Here is a 20,071-nt window from a genome sequence, read left to right as displayed (position 1 = left end):
GGAGAGGCCTGAGGAGAGGAGGTCTCGGGAACTGGAGGGAGCTGGACCAGTGGCCCCAGAGGGTAGGACAACAACAAAAATGTTGTTCTCTTTGAAATCAGAGTCAGAATTAGAATAGGGATAATTTTGGCTTGGAATTCAAATGGTCAGACAATTGCTATTAAAATCATTAATAGTTATCTTCCAAACGCAAGATAACCCCATTTGACAAAAAATATTCCAAGTGTAGGACTTTTTTCCTTCTTTTATTATTTATTTATTTTATCATTCCAAATTCTCATTTTATTTTCTATTAGCGGTATTGGGGGGGTTACCTTCTAAGGGAGCTCACTTTTCAGATTTTCTTCCCAGTAACAAAATCCTCATATTGGCTCTTGGCTGTCCCGGCTTTTGGTGGTGCCTGTGTGGACGTGGGCAGAGGCCCGCGCGGCGGGACTGCGGCAGCGCGGGCGGCGGGCACTGCGGGAGGGGGCACTGCAGCACCGTGGCCCCGGGCGGCGGGACAGCGGCCCTCTGGAGGGGGCGCTGTGGGCACCGCCAAGCGTCCTTTTGTCAGCGTGCACAGCCAGGAGAGCTCCTCATTTCCTCCCAGCCTCGTGCGGGAAATGGATTTAATTCTGACGACAGGGCTGTAAGGGGCGAACAGGAACGAACGTCTTTTGTCAAGGAGTGGCAGGCAGCCTCTGTTGTCTGTAGTCACCAGTGACGCCAGAAGCTGCATTGCTGGTGGAATTCTCGGCAGCTCCGACAAGTGCGGGGCTGCAGGATGGGGAGAAAACAGTGCTCTGCAGATTAGCTGGGTGCATTTATTAAGCAGACCTCAAGAAGGAGGGGAAAACATCAACAGAACAAAACAAAAACAGCAACAACCTACAGTGGAAGCCCAGAGATGGATAAAAAGCCTTGCAGAAGGTAAGCATGTCTCCAGAATGGCCACCGTGGAATTGCCTCGGTTTTGTTTAATTTAATGGAATTTGAAACCCCACAGCATCCTTCCGCCGTGCTAGAGCTAGCTGGTCCAGATCCACAAGCGTCTGTTGTGAGTGCCGCTGCGGTGCAGCCCTTCCCCGCGGCGGTGTTTTATGCCTAAAGGTTTCTGTTGATGATGTGACATTGGAGGTTCTTTGGAGAGCCGGGCTGCCGAGCGCTGGCCTCGGCAAGGGGCGGTGGGACCTGCTGGTCCAGAGCGCTACGCCTGACAGGTGGGGCTTTCTCCTACGCTGGGCTGGAGGGTGGTAGCTTCGCTTTGCGGCTGCCCCTCCTTCCCCTTCCGGCTAGGCCACCGCCCTCCCGGGTAGCTTTGCCGGGGCGCACCGCTGGGCTGAGCGCGCTCCCGGGGCTTTGCCAGCTCCCGCGCCCGGCGCTCCCCCGAAACTGCCGGGAGAGCAGGTGGGGCGTTGGCAGCCGCCTGCATTTTGAACAGGGGAGCTGTCAAGTTAGCAGGTCCTGGTGGGCTTGGATTTTTGCGGGACTCCACCACTTTGGAGGGAAAAAGGCCACTGGCCCCGAGGACGTCTTGATAGCCTGTTCCTCTCTTTACTCCATCTTCCCTCCCTTCTCTTCCTGTTCTTCCCTCCCCTCCTGCACCCCGGGTGGAGGCCACCCTAGGTGGTCCGCGAGGCGGAGGCCAGTGTCTGCTTGTTTTGAAATCGTGACTACAGCCTACCTGCTGTGGAGGAGGGGTAGGGGCGGCAGACTGCTGTGGGATGCTGAGCAGGCGTCTGGGTCTAGTCTATTGTCTTCCCTTTACTCCCCCTTCCTTCTCTAATCTCCACCCCTGCTCTCCCGCCATCCTCCACCCCCGGAAAAAAAGAAAAGAGGAAAGGGGAGTGAAAGAGAAAGGCCCCAGCCCACACCCTCTCAAATTCTTTTAAAAATTTGTCATTTATCTGTGGCACATGATTATTACCCGTTTGTTTCATGACACCCACTCTTCCCTCCTCTGGCAGTTTGTCATCTAAAATTCAACCGACTCAAATCAGCCTTATAAATAACAGGAATCAAATCTCAGTTTTTGAAATGGATATTTAGTGTTTTGTGAATAACTTCAAAGGAGGGGAGCACATGATTGGAGAGGACGGACTCCCCTCCTTTCACATCTAGGGTGTGGGTGCAGCCAGGGTACCTGAGATACTTAACTCAGGCAGTGAGAGGTGTCCTCATGAATGGGGTTTCAAAATGATGCTTAATTTTAGCGAAAAATAGTTTTTGGTCAACATTCGAAATGAAAGTGCTTTAAATGAATAAGACCAGAGAAGGTAACTGAAGTTTCAGACTTGCAAGCTGTCTGCCCACTAAACAAATGAATAATAAATGTTAGAGATTTTAAAAAGGGGGTTAGACCATTTAATATGTTCACTTCATAATGTTGTGCCTTCATTCTGTAGTGCGACCATATATTTCTCAATACCTGTGCACCAGGGTCCTGCTCAAAGCCCCACCCGCAGGAGGGCACAGTGAGACAAACTTTTCAGTATTAGTGTGCACTCCATACACTTCAGAGCACCACTAACGATAAATCATTCTTTGATCCAAAAATCCATAACATTTCTGTAGCAAGCCCTACATCCTTTCTTGTCCACCAAATTGCTTAGCCCTGTTAGAAACGTACTTGTCACATGCACCCTGCACAGCGCTGCCTGAAATGATACACCGCGTGGAGTTTCTAGGCTTGCGCTGACTTGCTTTAAATATCAGTTGAGTGCTAGAATTAGCAAACCTCAGCTTTACACACATAAAGGCTTTGATACATATATTTATTACCTACCCTGTTACACAAGGGTTTTAAAGACAGTTTACAGGAATTCATAAAATATAGCAAGGCAGACTAACTAGGAGTAGGTGGGAAAGAAAAAAAGTAAACTCAAAGAAGAGAGACATAAAATGTTACTAAGAATGAGATGAATACAAAAAATAGAGGCATAAGACCCCTACACCTTTCATGAGGGGGAAACATATCCAGCTCTCAGCTTTCTAGGAGCTCAAAAAGGGAAGGTGACCATGGCACATATGTTCTGTTTATTTGTTGACTCATTCACTCACTTGTTTACTCAACAAACATTCAGTGAGAACTTAATCTGTGCCACGTTCTGTGAGGCGCAGACATGTTCTCTGCCCTGATGGCACTCAAGGCGAATGCAAGACACAGATATTCATGAAGAAATATCTCCAATGAATATATGTTTACAAATTGTGTTAAGAGCTGAGCAGGAAAAGCACAAACAAAACATCACATGTCCAGAACATGAAAGCATGAAATATAAACCTCTTAAGGGAAGCACAATAATTCTTGACTCTAACAGCAGAAAGGAATTTTTTGCAAATCTGATGCAGCGTTTGGAATGGTGTCTTCAATCATGTCCTTGTCAGACACAGGCTGGGTTGCCCTCAGCTGGTTTCTATAGTGCCCTCCGTGTGGGCTCACGACCTCAACCGTGGGCCTCCCAGACCCCTGAGGCCCTGAGGACGTATATATTTTGTGGGATCTGTGTCTTCTCTAATTTCAATGATAATCTTAAATAATGAATAATAAAAGTGTGTTCTGGATCATCTTGTTAGTCACCCTCAAGTCAAAGTTCACCCCCAGAGGGTTGGATCTAACCCTCTGTCTTCCCTTGTGAGCCAGGGTTGGGCCTGCTGACTCGGGCCACAGCACTGATGAGGGGACAGAGATTGGCACAGGGGCATGTGGAGAGACACGTGAGCTCACATAGGCACGGGCTTGCCAAACTCAGAACAGCCCCCAGTGACCTCTGCTGCACTGGCAAGGAACACGGCTCTCCTGCCAGACCTACCTGCATATGGACCAAGTCTCAGCGATTCATTAGCAGCAGGTGTTGCAGTAAAAACTCAGTGGAAAAGTTGCTGTTGCTGGTTTTAGCAGTAATTGGATTAGGTCTCTATTTAATGCAGAATTAGTAACCCTCCAATAAGTACCTTATGTCCAAAGCACTGACAGGTAATTTGGTGCAATGGTTAAGTGGAACCAGACTGCCTGACTTCAGATCCACTTTTCCACTTAAGCTATGAGACTTCAGATGAGTTAGTCAGCCTCTCTGTTCCTCAGTTTCCTCTTGTGATGTTATGTGGATACATGTGTGGTATTGATTTCACAGTGATATTGTGAGGATTAGAGGTACTACATGTGTACAAAAGACTTGGAGCATATAGTAAGGTTCAGTAAATGTTAGAGATCTTTATTCTTTGTGTTAGTATGCAATGCCCCCCATTTATGGAGGCACTCCAGGATGGTTTTGATAGTAGACTCTCAAACCAGACACACTTTAATATTATTAATATTTTGCACAGCATGCTTTATGCATTGTCAGCGTTCAGATTGTTGAAGTCAAAGTTCAGAAGATAACATGTAGTAACTAGACCAGAGGCTACATCTTTCTATTGTTAAATCTGAAATGGTGTCTTAGCTTCGGTAAAACAATATTATCAGTTGCAGTGAATTTATTTCATTCATTTGACATTTTAAAGTTTGATAGTTGTATTTATTTGTATCTTTGTTTTGGCATTTGGCTATATAAAAGCTATAAAGTACAGTGTTTAGAACTGGCCTTTATTAGAGTAATATTTAAGTTACATTTTAACAGGTGTGACTTAAGTGAACCATTGGGCCCATGAGAAATTTTTTCTTTCAAAAGGGATTTATATGCAGTTTATGCATTTTGAACTGTGTACAAGGACACACCCATGATTTTGGGGATAGAATTTTGAATCTCTAGAAAGAAACTGCAGCCCCGATAATTGACTCCATACACCTTGATGACTATAGTTTTAGCCTGAGAGAATTTTAAGGCAGTGATACCGAAAACTGCCTGTCTTCAGCAAGATAAGTGACACATGAAAGGTTAGACAATATTATGAAGTGAGGGGAAAAGAAAAGCCAGTTCTCTGCAGAGTACGATGTTTAGCTGTACAGATGAAAATGCATTTATTGATTATATTGTTAGATCTATTTTAAAATTTTATTTTTACCTAACTCATCTGTCAAAGATGACAAGAAATATGTTAGTTTCCCATTATAATCATGTTTTTGGTGGTTTCCTTTTTATATACACGTGCCATAGACATGTACACATATATGTCTCACACACACAGAGTTGTATTTGAGTCTGTGTCACTTGAGTGCCTAGGACTGATGGTTTGCCCGGGATGAGGGACATTCAGTGCTAAAACCAAGGCAGCAAGGCAAGACCAAGACACACCCATTTTAGTTTTAGAGGACGGGGGAGAACAATGGGCCCCGGTTCTTTAAGGACTCTCTAGAAGGTATGGTACAGATGGCGCCAACCAGCAGCTGCCAGCCCATGATTAACAAGGGTTCCTCCTAAAAAGAAGCAAGGATGTTCTCCCAGACGAGTCCTAGAACATTCCTCAGGCTCACTGAGCCAGGCCTGGATGGGTTGTGGTAGGTCGGGGCAGGAGTGGGGATGTGGAACAAAAGGGGAAGGGCTCTACAAACTCTATCAGCACCTTCCACCTCCAGTGTCTGGACATGTGCTGAGAGAGCCCTCCAGTAAAATGGGGCTTTAACATAGCCAGCTTCAAGCCTGGTCAGTTCTGATCACCCTAACATTTGCAGCTACAAATAAAGATACGTATATACGTAAATAAATGCCCCTTGGCCCAGCGGTAAAGATTTCTAATGTATTTGATGGGACATAGGACCTCACCCACAAGCAAACCAGGCAGGACCTAGAAGCCAGGGAGTTTAGGGTGTGGTTGCCAGAAAACAAATCAGTGTTCCACGTGGTATCTGTAATGATGTCTTGAAGCGGCTAGAAAAACTTACCAAGGCAAGTAACACATCCCTCTGGCTTCTGTGAGTGGCAGCTCTGAGGACCGTTTGACACCCTCCACTGCATCCCCCCCCACACACACTCTCAGCTGATTGGACCAGCCATGGGACCTGTGAGGACTTGGGTCTCAGGGCTGGTGGCCATATTAGACCTAATGGGGAGGGGAACAGGGGAGGAGGCTAGTCCCCTGCCCCACCCCAAACAGACAGGAGAGAAAATTTCCCTGGCCAGTTTAGAGGAGAAGCCACTGGCTCCCTTGAGGTGGCCACGGGCTTTCCAGTTCTAGTAGCTTCTGTGAGGCCCCACTAGACTGTGGTCCCTACATTGCTGGAGTTGCCGTCTTTCCTACTTGGGCTAATTTGCTTGCATTTCTGCTTCACATGGCCACCCGATCCTGGTCGGACCTCTGGATTACTTACTCCAGAGCCTCTGCTTTCTGGTCTGACATTGAGCCCCATCTTCCATCCAACCACAGTGACCCTTCCTAAACGAACATCAAATCTCCTCATTCCTCTACCCTCAGACAAAGCCCAAACTCCTCACCTACCTCTACTGCTCACATCATCTTTCTCTACACTCTCCCCCTAGGTAGCCTGATCCACCATCTTTCTGGACATTAACTTTCTGGACCCACACCACAACCCCCTCCGGCTTCCACACCTTTCACAGGCTCTTCGCCTCACTTTATACGTCCTGCCTCCACTTTTGTCTGGCCGGTCGGTTCTTGGAGAAAGCCAATGAAATAGACAGACTGCTAGTAAGCCTAATTCAGATTTTTAAAAATTTTACAATACTGGAAATGATATGTGGGACAAAAGGGAGAAGAGATTTGAAATCATAAGAATATTTCGCATTATTGTACCCTAACATGTAAAAATCTTGATGAAATGGACAGTTTTTATGGAAAACACGAACTGCCAATATTTATTCCAGAAATCAGGTGGCGTATGCCTGTGTGGGAAGCACTGATGTCGCGAAGACGTCGACCCCTCACAGATCCTGCCCTGTGGAAGGCAGCCTTCCCGGTGACTAGTAGTGGTGCAGATTTGATCCTGTTTTATGTTCCTCTGGTAATCTTCTATGGGACTTTGAGAGGGGTAGTTAAATTCTTGTGCTGAATTTTGAGTCAGTTTATTGAGGGGAAGGTCAATACATGTGCTGCATTTGAATGCTCTTTGTAAATTGTTTTTCTTGAAGAACAAATTAAGTTATTAAACTTTGAAACACATGGGGCCTCAGTGCAGATGCAACATCATTTAACAAAGGGCGTGATTTTCCACCCGCATTATTCTGTTGAGGACGAGTTCCGTGATGTTCGCTGTCTTTGCTCAGCGTGGAGCCCATGTAAGAATCTTTGACTTTCACTTTTAAGAATCTGTGCTGAAAAGACACCAGAAAAGCGAGGGCGGGTTCCGTTCTTTCCTCCTTTACTTGTGTCAGATGGCGGAGCATCCACACGGATTATTTCAGCTTTCCTGTATTTAGAATTCAACTCCTTCCCTCTTAGCACCACATTTCTCTCAGAACCTTCCAACACCCTCATTTGTGTCCTAAATTAGCTACATCTGTTACCATAGTTATTCGGTATCCAGCTTAACCCATTCCGTGCTGTTCCAACAGCACTGTAGGCGGCACTTCCTTCCTCGTATATCATAAAACATTCCATCACTTTTCTTTATTCTTCTCCTGTCCTCAATCTTTATTATTTTAAAGGCAATGCATGTGCATAGTTTTTCAGTCAAATAGGACTGAAGGGCTGCCAGCAAGCAGCAGCAATTCCAGCCCCACCCTAAGTCCCTGATCCACAGAGAAGCCACTTTCCGCTGTGCTTTCTACTCGACTGTAGTTCCCTCTGTATCTCAAAATAATATGCAGATACTACTGCTGTTTTGAATTTATCAGCTGCCATCATCTAGTGACTTTCTTCCATGAAAGTCAAGGATGTAGCTCATTTAAACCTCACGTCCTCACCACCTTCCATCCCTGCTTCTCCAGACAATGCATTTATTAAAACCAGATTTTTCATTCCATGGGCTGTTGATTGGATCTTCTAACAACTCCCAGCTCTGTGAGACAAGGATATTACCGCCACCTCTCCTTGCCTGCTTCCTCCTTCCCTCTCGCTGAACACTTATTTTTGCATTATCCAAATTGATAAAATATTCATTCTGTTCCATAGCTATAGTTGGTTTCCATGATTTGTCTATAAGGTAATTCTAAAAGCTGAAAACTCTAAAAGTGTTCATTATCTGAAAGGGTTGCTATTGTTTATTGCACCTAAGTAACAGCCTAGGATTTCATATCCTTCTTAGGGGCTTCACTTTCTCATCCCTTGGGCCACTAAGTGAAAAATGCTCGCAGGGGGAAGTTCAAATGCAGTCTGCTTCGCTGGGGGCGCCAGCAGTACCACGGCTGTTCTAGTTCACCTTCACAGTGTGAGCAGCTTCTCTGAGAAGCCCCATCCAGTGGTTAAGCTGACAAATTCAGAACCAGCAGTACATGCGCACTACTTTGAGGCACAGATACAGAGGTAGTGATAGCTGGGTGCTTGGCTGTGGATCACTGTATGTGGAGGTAGGAGAGGCAGTGGGAAGGGCCTACTGCTCCCTAGACAGACCTGCGGTCTGTGCCCCTATGTTCAATCTCTTTATTTCCTCTTCTCCATCATACCTCCCATCTCAAGAGTCTGGAACATCTTTAGGCTCTGCCAGACAGAGCCCTAACATTAGTCACCAGCTCCTCATCTGCTTTCTGTCCTCCAGAAACTTGTTGTAATCTCTCCTTTGGTAATGAACTACTTTAATGTGTTATTGCAGGATTATATATTTGTATTCCCTTTGATCGATTTAATGGGGACTAAGAAGAGATTAAAAAAAGGGATAGGTGGGTTAGGGCTGCCATCTTGAATCAGAAGCCAAGGACATTAATTTTCAATGGAGCTCTGCACAGCAGTAATAAGACAAACTACTGGCATGGCCGTGGGTTAAATGCAAACCCATGTGAAGTTTGCTTTTGTTCTGTAAATGCCTTCAACTAGCCGCAGCAACTGTCAACTCAAGTCCGGGGTTTTCTCCAGCTAGAGAAGTCCGAAAACACTGAAGCATTCTTCCACCCACTCTGCACTTCTAGTTTATATACAGTTCTGACAAGTTAGTTGTTTCTCTTCAGAGACTACAGAAAAGTAGGAGTGTCAAGTGAGGAAAATGAATGTGCCTAATGGCCTAAAAGAAATTGGAATAAAAATGAGGATAAAAGGAAGACGAAAACCATTCCTAGGGATCTGGAGCAAGTTACTGCCCAAGTGTCACGGAAGGTTGTTGGCCAGCACTCCCACTATTGGATTTAGATTTAGGAGGTAAGGACCCGACAGGGAAAGTAAGTGAACCCTCAGTGTGTCCTCACCAAAAGCGCTGCTGGCTTTCTTTACCTGGGTGACAAGGAAGGATCTGAGGGTGCCCCAGGCTCTTTGTTCAGAAAGCAAATCTGCACAAGAAATATCATTTGCCTTGACATCTAATTTGGAGAGTTTTGCTTCATTTTCCAGCCTTAGTAAATCATCATCAAGACTGAAAACATTTTGGGATCCTCTCTACATATCTCAGCTCTGTTAAAGTCATAGGCTCTCAAACTGTTGTCAGCTTTGAAGTCTGTAACTGTTATTTTTAGTTTTGAACTGAAGGTCTGTCAAGCTCAGGGATATCGGAGAATTTTTTAAATCTCCTTCTATAAGTCTATTATATTTATGGACGAAGTGATATAATGTCTAGAATTTGCTTCAAAATCATCTTTTGTATTGGGAGATAAGTAGGGTTAGAGGTGAATTAAGATAAGGACCTAAGTTGATAATTATTGAGGCTAGGTATTATCTATCCTCTAAACTGGCATGTTTTAGAGTGAAAGGAGGTGCAATTAACAGTTACACTGGAACGAGAGGCACAACCTGGACTCTCTCGGGCAAACTGCAGTCTACTCTGCAGCTAGGTGATGGGTCCTTGGGGTACATTATAATGTGCTCTCTAATTCTGTGTACTTTCAAATATTTCCATAGTTAAAATGTCTTTATTTTGTTCTGTGTACTGTTTTATTCAAATTGGAGCTTTTCATCTTAACTAGGATATTCAACATTACTCAATTTCAAACCCCAGTGAAAATAACTAGAGAATATTGTCAAAGGACAAATCTATTAGGCTGATTTATAATAATAGGACAGATAGTTTCTGCAACTGGGACACCCATGAAGCAATGTTAATTAAGTCGACCATGTTGTAAAGCAGATCTATAGCTGTAGTTATGCAAAGAACCTTGTTTTTATTGCTGTGAATTGGGATCACCAAGATTTTATGGATGGGTGGACGAAGCCCAGAAAACTAAGTCAGCTGGGAAGTGAGGAGCAAGCCAGGGGAGTGGGGCTGCTATTTGCACAGCAAGTCCTCATTGCCAATCTTAACTATCTTGGCGTCTCTCCTACTTGAAGTTTCCCATTGCCTTTTACCTGCTAAAACACTCTTTCAGTTAACCAGATTTTGAAGAGAAGGCCTCCACTCCCACGCTGTAGTTCCTGCTGTCTGTCATCGCACGGTTTAGTGATGTTTCTGCTGCCATACTTGTGAGGTGGTGTGGGCGAGGCTCTCAGACAAGGCAGCCTTTCAGGATGTCAGTCATTTTGATTCTGCCAATCAGAGGGCTCAGGTGGCTGTGGATTTGGAGTGGGATCCTTTGTGCCCTATTCGAGGAGGGGTTGGAGATGGATGGCAGCCCAGCTCCCAGGTGGCACCTGGAGAGGAGCCTCGGGTCACCAGGCAAGGTACTTCATCATACTTGGGGACTTTCAAGGCTAGAATGCTACAGCAGGATCAGAAACCAGGTTTTAAGAAACAATTTATTCTTTTGCTGTTTGTGTTGCTGGCATATTTACCATTGTGTCCCCCCAGTATTATGCAGAAGGTCATATTTTTTAAAACAGGCTTGTATAGACCTATGCAGTGGTCATCGCTGGAGCCTGGGTCCTCTGCTCAGAGACTTTGGTATGGGTCTAGAAGCTCATTTTTAAATGTACTTATTTGCATTTTTAAGTCAAGCTTATTAAGATATAATACACATAGTAAAACTCACCTTTCTTTGATGTATAGTTCTATGAATTTTGACAAATATATACAGTTGTGTAACCTCCACTACAATCAAGATGGAAAAAAGCTCCCCCATGCCCTTTTGTAGTCATTCTCCCCTGTCCATGAACAAGCCCCCAAAACCACCCATCTGTTTTGTGTGTTGCTGTTTCTAGAATGTCATATAAATGGGATCATACAGTGTAGTCTTTTGTGTCTGACTTCTTTCACTTTGCATAATATTTTTGAGATTCATGCATGCTGTTATAATACTAATACTTTTAAATAATATTTTATTTCTTCATTTTTAGAGAGAGGGGAAGGGAGGGAGAAAGGGAGGGAGAGAAACATTAACGTGTGGTTGCCTCTTGTGCACCCCCTCCTGGGGACCTGGCCTGCAAGCAGACACGTGCCCTGGCTGGGCATTGAACCAGCAACCCTTTGGTTCACAGGCCAGCACTCAATCCACTGAGCCACACCAGCCAGGGCAATATAATACTAATACTTTTGATTGCTGAATAATATTCCTTTAGGTGGCTGTACCACAATTTGTTCAGCCATTCACCCATTAAAGGGCATTAGGGTGAATCCCAGCTTTGATGATTATGCATAAGTGCACTGTGTAGATCGGCATGCAGGCTTTCCTGTCGGCATAAGCTTAAAATCCTCTGCCCTGTGTATGCTTGATTTTGTAAGAAACTGCCAAATGGTTTCCGAAATGACTGTACCCACCAGTCAATGACTGTACCGAAATGACTGTACCCACTTTGCATTTCCACTGGCCACCTATGAGAGTTGTAATTGCTCTACACTTGATATTACTTGTTCTTTTCTTAATTTGAAGAATTATTATAGGTGTGGGGTATTATCTCATTGTGGTTTTAATGTGCATTTCCCCAGTGACCAGTGACACTGAGCATCTTTTCATATGCTTGAATGTCAGAGTATCTCTTCTTTGGCTGTTTCTTGTCTTTTAGATGTCAGCAAGGCTCTGCCATGCTAAGGCAAACATGGGAAGCGTGTGCTCTTAGTCTCACAGGGGGAGCAAAAGCGTAACACAGGCTGGGGAGGGTGAGCAGAAGGAGGGAATGGGGAGAGTGCCCAAGAGGAAGGTGATGTCAGGGGTGGGGTAAAGTCAGGCGCTGGCATATCTGCTCCTTCCCTCCTGCACAGGCTGCTTCTGGAGTTCTTCTCTGGAGGATTTGCTGGTTTGTGTTATGAGAGGCTGCTCCTCAGGGAGGGATTGAGGGAGGAAGAGAGGAAGACGGCTGTAGTATTGATTCCATTATTTTTTATTTGCTTACTCCAAGTTCTGGTCTTCATACTTTTAGTTCAGTAATATCTCTTTCAAATAAATAAATTGGCCCAGATAGAAGCCCTACTGTTAACCTGGGGGCGGGGCACAAAAAGGAGGTGACATACAAGATGTTTAAGAAAATGCATATTTAAATTTGATTGATGTAGGGACTCGAAGAGCTATTTGCACAGCCATGTCAACAGCAGCGCTATTCACAGTAGTTAAAACGTGGAAGCAACTCAAGTGTATTTGTAGCTACAAGGGAATATCACTCAGGATTAAGAAGGAAGGAAGTTCTGACATATAATGCAGCCTGAATGAACCTTGAGGACATGCACTAAGTGAAGTAAACCAGTCACAGAAAGACAAATACTGAATAATTCTACTTATATGGGGCACTTAGAGTAGTCAAATTCGTAGAGTTATAAAGTAGAATGCTGGTGGCCAGGGGCTGCACACGAAGTTATTGTTTAATGAGTATAGAGTTTCGGTTTTACAAAATGAGAAGAATTACGGCGATAGATGGTGGTGATGTTTGCACAGCATTATGAATATATTTAATATCACTCAACTGTACACATAAAAAAGGCTTAAGAAGGTGTTATGTGTATTTTATGGCACTAAATTTTTTTAAGTGTGTTTGAGGTATACTAGCAATGATGAGTAGTTTGCCACAGTAGTAGGAAAGTTTGTAAGGTTTGACTATGCATTTTGGTGGATCAGTCAGTCGACAAGTGTTTACTGAACACTCTCTCTGAGCAGCTACTGTTCCCGGTGCTGGGGACTCTGTGGTGAACCAGGTGGCTGGCTACACTCTAGTCAGAAGAGAAAGATGCTAAATGTGCAAACACTTAAACGGTGCCAGGCTCGAACACTTGTTATACAAAAGGTAAATTTAGGTAATAAGAGAAGGAGTGACCAGAGAAGGCTGCTTTAGCCGGTGGCCAAGGAATTCTTTTCTGGGTGACTGGCATACAGGTGGCACAGGTGGGTTAGTGGGACTGAGTCAGAAGATGAGGTAGCTCTGGCTGAGTTTAGGCATTTTATTACACTATTTGAGATAATATCACTGGCTGAAAGTGGGGGTGAGGAAGGTGTGGGGGAGATCTGAGGAGAGATGAGAAGGTGGGAACATATCCTCTCAAATGGTTTATACCAAGAAAGAGCAAGTTGCCTGGTAATGTAAGAAACCATTTGAAAGGTGTGCAGGGAATTTCTAAATGAGTCCTGTCTGCACAGTCGTGTGCAGGGGTCAACTGCCCAGATGCACACTGGGAGCGAGGTCCTCTAACACTTAACCAAAGGTGGGGGATCTGTGAAGTGAAAACACTAGAGGGGAGGGGAACAAAGGAGTTAAAGGTGTTTTGTGAGGGAATGGTTACCCAGCTGGACTAGTTCATTTAAGTAGATAAGAAGGGCTGTTTGGGGGCAGGTAGTGAAAAAGTGAATAGGAAGTCCCAGAGGCGTTGGAGATTTTCTAAGAAGGGGCATATCAGGGTAGGTGGGCTAAAAGGGGATGATCAAGGAGTAGGGTGTGAAATCCAGATGTTGGAGGTGGTGATCTTACTGGCAACATCAAGATCTAGGGCGTGCAACCATGAGATCGGATTACTGAGGCTGGGCTGAAGGGAGGGGCGGTGGTGTTAGAAGCCCAGGAAATGGGAGGCTGGGGTGGGGTGGGTCACTGCATGGGTGTGTATTTGAAGTCACTGGGAATGAGAAAGGTAGTGATGGGGGGAAGGTGGTGCAGTCATCAGAGCATGGGGCATCAGTGACTGGGAAAGTGGCAGAGGACAGCCACAAGGGGAGAGGGGTGGTGGGAACTCTATCTTGCAATATGTTTGCTCCCAAGACAGTGAGGTTTTTGAAGCAGTGGAAATAGATGGAGGTGGGTATGTGGCACAGGGAGCTGTGTGCACTCCTGAGTGTGTGCTGTGAGTGAACAGAGAGCTCGGGGAGAGCCAGCTGTTAGACATTTGATATTTGGATCACAGAAATGGGCTTTATGTAGAAGGATTAGGGAATGATGCAAAGAATTATGTGATTTGTCAATGACTTGGGTTTCCAAGCTGGAAGGAAGGTAACCAAGGAGGCGTTATTGACTTTGGGCTTGTTCACAACTCACTTACAGGCAATTAGCGGTATGTGGTGTTGTTTACCAAAGGAGTAGTCTCGAGGGAGACTCCCTAGCAGTTGTTGTGAATTGTAGGAAGAAAAGGAGAAACTTCCTCTCGAGTCATATTGTGTTTTCATGTCATTAAAAGTTCTGTGACACCCCCAGACATAAATCTCTTGGAGGAGATGAAAGGCTTCTGCCACCATCTTGCAGTAGCTCTGCAATGACCCCCTGGTCTGGCTTTGCTGCTGATGGTGACCTTGAACATCATAACTGCTTATGGGAATAGTGAGGATTGATGGAGAAGATGTACTTTTTCATAATTCATGGCTCATGCATTAGAACAGGACAGTTTTGGACAAACGAAGCATGTGATGGGAACGTGTGGAGTTTCTCAAATACACCGCCAAAAATCTCCAAAAAGCACCCTGCGCTACCTGGCAGTCCTGAGGTGTTTACTTTTCCACTCTCCAAAATAACTAATTCAGTCCTCCTTTCTTTAAATCTTCTTCTCTCCCCAACCCACTCACCTTGCCACATGCCTTGGACTTCATTGAGAAACAGAAGCAAGGAGCTGAGTGGCCCTTCTTCTATCAGGGCCCATCCTTTGGACTCCAGCCCCCTTCCTCCTCTCTTCTCAAAACACCACTCCAGCGATCCGTCTTTCTGTTTTTTGCATTGCCCACCTCCCCCCTATTTCTTTTTCTCTTTCCCTTTGTCTCTTTCTCTCTCTTTCTCTCCTTTTCTCTACCTCCCTCTGTCAATCACAACATTCCCATTGTTTCAGGTGTGCTCCAGTGTCTCCTACCTGAGCAACTCAGATGCTACCCGATTTCTCTATGCTCTCTGCAAAACTCCTTGCAAGAGTTGCCTTTGCCCACTGTCTCCCTCCCCCTTCTCCACTGTCTACACTTGGTCTTCTGTCCTCTCTATGCTACTGAGAATACTCTTGCCAAGGTCACTGATGACCTCTTTGTTCCAAATGATGGCCTCTTCTCTGTTCTTATCTTACTTAATCCATCAGCACCATTTAACACACTGGACTGCTTCTTGAAGCATTCTATTATGTGGGACCCTTTACTTTTCCTTTGCTTCACTGGATATTCCTCCTCATCCTCTGTGGGTTCCCTTGTCCACACCTCTAAGTGTGGGAGAGCCCCATGTCTCTGCCCTGGGCCACCCACTGTTCTTTACCGGCTCTCCCTAGGGGAGTTCATCCAGGCCTCAGCTTGAACTTCATTTATATGCTGTGGAGCATAAAGGCTCTTTCTCCCCAGAACTCTACCTTAGTGCTTCTCAAAAGTTAACGTGCATACAGATCATGTGGGGACCTTGTTAAAATGCAGACTCAGATTCCTTTGGTCTGGGGTGGGGTCTAGGATTCTGCATTTCCAACAAGCTCCTGCGTGATGCTGCTGATGCTGCTGGCCTTGGAATCTTACTCCTGGCGGTGTGGAGTGGTGAGGCTGGAGACTTGGATACCTGACTGTCTCCTTGACATTTCCACATGGACGTCTCACAGGCATCTTGGACCAAACCTGACATGACCCTATTAGAGTCCTAGACTTCTTTCGCAAACCCACTTTTCTCTGTATTACATCATCCTCCCAGTTGCTCACACCAAAAATTTGGAGTTGTCCTTGGTTTGTCTCTTTCCTTTCCTACCCAATTCATCAGCAAATTCTATTGGCTCAGTTCTCCCAATTACATCCCAAACCTTTGTACTTGGCTCCATGATGATCACAGTAGCTGACACTCACTGAGTACTTCCTACAGTTCAGACTGTGTTACTGATTGCTGTAGACCGAATGTGTGTGTCCCCCAAAATTCATATGTTGAAGCCTGTCCCCATTCTGGTGGTGTTTGGCATTAGTGCCCGCCCCAGATCCCCCTCGCCTCTCCCCCACGGAGGAGGACACGGTGAGAGGAAGGCTGTGAAGCGGGTCCTCACCAGACACTGAGTTTGGAGGCTCCCTGATCTTGAATTTTCAGCCGTCTGAACTGCGGGAAAGGAATTTCTGTTAATTGAAAGCCATGAGTGGCTTTTTGTTATAGAAGCCTGAGCTGGTTAAGACAATAACATACATCTGTATATTTATGTATTTAAAGTCTAAATATTATGACAACCCTATAAAATAGATGATGTTATTAATTTAATCTTTGGATTAGAAAAGTGGGCACATAATAGGCAATACTCAATTGGATTGAGTAAACCAACAAACTTTATCACTTATAACCCTACATAGTTTATGTCTTTAAAAAATCCAATTCATTCTTTTAGTTTATTTTTCTCCTTTGTTTTAAATGTAACAGTCAATAGTGCTATTGATATACACAGAGAATTAGGGAGGTAGTAGCTTATTTTAGGTTTCTGTGCCCTTGCTCAGCACAAATTACCTGCATATGTCCACAGGGTGTTCATGTTACAGAATTCATAGTCTCTTTGGCTTCCTCAAACCACCTTTGACAAGAGTTATAAGCATTTAAAGCACTTAGATTATTTATGTCTGATAATTGCGATATTGTGACATTCCTTATAAACACACTGTGTCTAGTGCGTCCTTGCAAAAAGCAGGGATGCTTTTATTTCTCTTCACATCACTGCATTTTCCATAACCTGGAAGCTATGTTGAGGTCAGGACATTTAAGCTCCAGGATATATTCTTTTCCTAAGCTTCCCTCCTGTATGTCAGTTTCAAGAATATTGCACTCTGAGTTGGACATGCTGGACACGCTGGACTTCACACTTATAAAGTACGATGAGTAGTGGTCAGGGTTCAGGAAACAGCCACCTCTTCGGGCAGGTAGGAGGACGCTAGTTCGTACGAAGGTGTCTGATGGAACTTGGGCTGTTCAGGTTGGAGGAGAGCAGGTTAAGCCACTGGTTTGCTACACTGTTTAAAGGAAATGTTTATTGACCTTATTTATAAAATAAAGACATCTTTTGTAATGTGACTAATTGACTTAGCTTCATAAGTGTGAGTTTCTCTTAGGAGTGGGAAGGGGAGTCACACATTCATTATTGTCCTCCTGATTTCCATTACAGCCTTCTCTTTAGAATCAGTCGTCTCTTTTGAACTTTCAATATGCCAAGGCGAACATTGCACCAGATACAACACTGCATCCCTTTCTCTAGTTCAGTTCAAAGAAATATCCTAGGAGGGGAAAGTCTTATATATAAATGAACTTGCAAAGGCTCAAAAGGAGCCCTACATATTAGCAAGGGCCTCTCTGCCTTTATGTTTCTGAGTAACATGTGTCAGATGTCACATGTGGAAACATTCCCACTGGAGTCCCAGCAGGTCACAGCAGAAGGGACCATAGAGATCTTCTAGGCCAGCCTCTGAGGTGCCGAGATCAGATGGACGAAGCTCGGGGAAGACCAAGCTTTGACCCGAGGTGAGGCAGGCACATAATTACTGGCAAACCCACAGTTCCTGCAAAGCTGCTCTTCAGGGCATTTCTTTCTAAATGTCCAATTCTTCATTTTTTTAATGTCAGAGTTCTCAAGATGTCATTGGATTTCGAGGAAAAGAGACAGGAGGACTCTAAGCTCCTCACAAGAACCTAAACTATAATGGGAGATACGTGTGGGGCAGAGGCAGGCTCTCCCAACAGCCAGGCCTCCGAGCTGACCCTTAGCTTTCATCTCTGGATACAGCGGGACAATGACAATGTAAACTTTGTTACAGTTTTGCAAAGTATAGTAGTTTCCTAGGGCTGCCTTAGCAAAATATTACAGGTGGAAATTTATGGAAATAGAAGTTTGTCCTTCTACAGTTCTGGAGGCTAGATGTCTGAAACCAAGGGTCGCAGGGCCGTGCTCACTCTGGAGGCTCTAGGAAAGGGTCCTTCCCTGCCTCTGCCTGCCTTCCGGCGGCTACCAGCCATCCTTGGTGTTTTCTGGCTTGCAGCCGTGCCACTGCAGGCTCTGCCTCCTTGTTACACAGCCTTCTCCCCTGTGTCTGTGTGTCCTCTGTGCCCCACTCTGTCCAAAGCTCCTTCTCCTTATACAGACAGCCATCACCAGGTCCAGGGCCCACCGCAATCCACTAGGACTTCATCTTAACTTTTTGCAAAGACCCTATTTCTAAATAAGGTCACATTCACAGGTTCCAGCTGGACATGAATTTTGGGGAGACATCATTCAGCACAGTATGCAAAGTCGTAATGATTTTATGTTTTAACTTTTGCCAAGAATATATACTTGTACGTGCTAGAAAGGTGTGTTGTTTCTTGGATCCGGGTGTGTGTGTGGAGGGGGTTGGAGGTGGAGACAGAGAGAGAGAGAGAGAGAGTATAGCCGGCAGAACACTGTCCTAAAGACGTGTAACATGAAATAACAGTTCTATGGTCAAGAGGACTTGGGAGACATCGTATCTCCCCTCCTCTCCGTGCGTCATCAAGCATTGAGGATATAGAAGGTTGGAAAAGGTCCTGTGACAAGGACCTGTGTTTATCCCACCAATTCCTGAGTTTATCGGACAGGGAACCCTTGTGTTGGTAACACTCTGTGTTGATTAATGACTTCCTCCAGCTTCATGAACCAGAAACTCACAGTTTCTGTCACAGTAGCGTAGTCCCTCCCCTAGAAAGTCCAGAGGTTCGCAGTTTGGGGTTGGCACCGCAACTCACGGTGGCACCTACATGCCAGGCTCCTGCTGTCTCTCTGCTCTACTGTACCTAGCAGGTCACAATCTTTCTTTAGAAGACCAGCTACTTCATTTCCAATCTCCCAACCACCTTCTCAGAAGAAAGGAGGAGGAAGTGGTAAGAGAGAAGGGATAGCATTGCTAACAGGAAATTAGACTCCCCCAGGAATCTCCAAAAGATTTCTGCTCACATATTACTGACCAGGACTATATCAAATGGTTTCTTCCTACTTCAAGGGAGGCTGAGAAATGCAGGGCTGCTGCTGTTGGTGTTAGTGTTGTTGCTGGGCACATTGTACTTTGGACAAAATCGAAGTTCTGTTAGGAAGGAAGAAGGGAAGGTGAGTATTGCCTAGGTTGTTGGCAGCGACTACAGTACATGTAATTTCCCAAAGCACTAGTGACCAGAAGATCGCCCTTGTTCAAAATGTGTCCTGTTGTCCTTCACCAGAGTGCTTTCTGTGGAATTGCAGGTTTTAGTGTCAGCCTCCTAGTTTGATCCTGCCAAACACTTTACTTGTACGGCACCATGCTACACTAAGTGCCTTTTAAAATTATTTAATGGCTTAATGTGTATTTGCACTCCTAAGCTAATTTCATTTTCTTTAATGTGCTCTAATGGAATTTGGAGCCTCTCTCTCTACAACACCAGTTCCTTAACTACAGAGTTGCCGTGTTTAAATCAATGCACTCAAGGTACTGCAGAAGCATCCTTGTTTCTTGTGGCCAATGTGCAAAGCAATAAAAGGTCATAGGCTCCCTGCTTCTCAGGAAACCTTGTTGGTGGCAAGGGTCTTCGATGATCACTGCTGTGGTCACACATCTAATCACCGGGGAGCCAAAACACATACCTCCATTTCCAGGTAGGACCTGCACTGAGGAGCCTATTGTAGGAGGAGGAGCCAAAAAGGTCTCCTTCCCCGTTCGGTTCTCCCTCTTTTACTTTGTCTGGTCAGGGAGTCTAGTTAGTGCAGCATAACATTAACTTAGTCTGGCCATGTAGCAAGTAACAATGTCAAAGATGCAGAGAAGTACAAAAGATTCCAGAAAAGATTTCTTTTTGATCTCTGCTTGAATATGCAACATTTTCA

At 45.0% G+C, this 20,071-nt stretch overlaps 1 protein-coding gene across 1 annotated transcript in view; it reads left to right on the top strand.

The window, feature by feature from the left end:
• The first annotated feature begins 555 nt into the window (after positions 1–555).
• Positions 556–20,071, top strand: part of ADD2 (adducin 2) — a 95,920-nt gene continuing 76,404 nt past the window's right edge. Inside the window, exon 1 of the mRNA XM_037127274.2 lies at positions 556–912. The gene's annotated coding sequence lies outside the window, so the exon portion shown is untranslated. The remainder of the gene's footprint in view (positions 913–20,071) is intronic.

The sequence above is a fragment of the Artibeus jamaicensis genome, unplaced genomic scaffold, assembly GCF_021234435.1.
Source record: "Artibeus jamaicensis isolate MK-2021 breed Jamaican fruit bat unplaced genomic scaffold, CSHL_Jam_final contig_3174, whole genome shotgun sequence".
Lineage (NCBI taxonomy): Eukaryota > Metazoa > Chordata > Mammalia > Chiroptera > Phyllostomidae > Artibeus > Artibeus jamaicensis.
Note: the sequence above shows the minus strand (reverse complement) of the source record. Positions and strands in the feature narration are given on the sequence as shown.